The 1426-nt window shown below is 48.9% G+C and overlaps 1 non-coding gene across 1 annotated transcript; it reads left to right on the forward strand.

Annotated features, from left to right (window-relative positions):
• The first annotated feature begins 822 nt into the window (after nt 1–822).
• LOC137617750 (5S ribosomal RNA) lies at nt 823–941 on the forward strand. Its single transcript, XR_011039651.1, has one exon. It is a non-coding gene; the product is annotated as a 5S ribosomal RNA (ribosomal RNA).
• The last annotated feature ends 485 nt before the right edge of the window (nt 942–1426 follow it).

Consider the following 1426-nt stretch of genomic DNA (forward strand, 5'->3'; position numbering starts at 1 on the left):
AACTCCTGTTGTTGTTACTGGTCAGTCCTTTCAGCAGCGACATGACGTCGCTTCCTTGACTGCTACTGCTGCTCCTTTGCGTGTGGACTTTGCCTGTCAAGCATTGCCACCGCGGCAGGTCTCTCCTTTTCATGAGACTCGGCAATTGTCGGACGAGGTTCCTTCAGATGAGGAAGTTGCTGATCCCCCTCCTACTGATATTCCCTTGGGGACTTTGTCAGACGGAGAGGAGCCTAAAGCTGCTCAGCCCTCTATGGACTTTAAATAAATCATGCTGATTTTTAAGGATCTTTGTCCGGACCATTTTGTAACTGCTGCTCCTCGTTCGCCTAAACGTCAAGAGTTTACACTAGGCCTAGCTACTTCGAAGCCGTTGTTTTCTAAGCTAGTGCTCTCTCGCTCTTCTAAGAGAGCTTTACGTTTGCTAGGCGACTGGTTGATCACCAGGAGGAGTTTGGGGGAGACAGCCTTTGCTTTCCCTCCTTTTAAACTGGCGTATAGAGCGAGCGTCTGGTATGACACGGGAGAAGTTCTCGGCTTGGGAGTTCCTGCCTCTGCCCAGAGAGACTTCTCAAGCCTCATAGACTCGCCCCGGCGCCTGGCCATGAGACGCTCCAAGATTTTATGGTCGGCTTCAGAGCTAGACCATCTCCTGTTAGGAGTTTTTCGAGCGTTTGAAGTTTTGCTGTACAATTATGTCATGCATGAACAAGGCTATCAGGGATGGCTCCAATGATCTGACAGCCACGTTCTCTGCAGGAACAAGACTATCAGGGATGGCTCCAATGATCTGGCAGCCACGTTCACTGCAGGAGTACTTAAGTCAACGGCCATACCACGTTGAAAACACCGCTTCTCGTCTGATCAGCGAAGTTAAGCAACGTTGGGTCTGGTCAGTACTTGGATGGGTGACCGCCTGGGAACACCAGATGCTGTTGGCATTGTCTCCCGCAAGAATGCATAGTGAACGTAGAGAAGTCGTAACTTACAGTACCCCATCCCAGACTATTCTTTTTTTGGGAATGAAGATACAGTGTCTGATTTTTCGGCCCTTTTTGTCTCCCGCAAGAATGGAACAAGCTCTGTTAAAAGTCCTTCACTTGCAAGAGAAAAACAGTTGCTCTGTAAGAGTTTGAACTAGCCTCGTGGGAACTCTTTCATCGCTGTAGTTATCTCTCTGGGGAGACTCGACCTATGCCCTTTCCGATTTCACCTAAACATTGGAACAAGGAGAAGGGCTTAGTGAGTATCTCTTTCCCAATCTCCAACTCAGTCTAGACATGTCTGACTTGGTGGGACAGCAACATCAGACTTCGAGAAGGTCTTTCTCTTGCGATCAAGAACCCAAACCATGTGTTGTTTTCAGATGCATCGGATTTGGGTTAGGGAGCTCCACTGGACAGTCTGGAAGGCTCGGGTCTTTGAT

This window comes from Palaemon carinicauda, chromosome 23 (genome assembly GCF_036898095.1).
Source record: "Palaemon carinicauda isolate YSFRI2023 chromosome 23, ASM3689809v2, whole genome shotgun sequence".
NCBI lineage: Eukaryota > Metazoa > Arthropoda > Malacostraca > Decapoda > Palaemonidae > Palaemon > Palaemon carinicauda.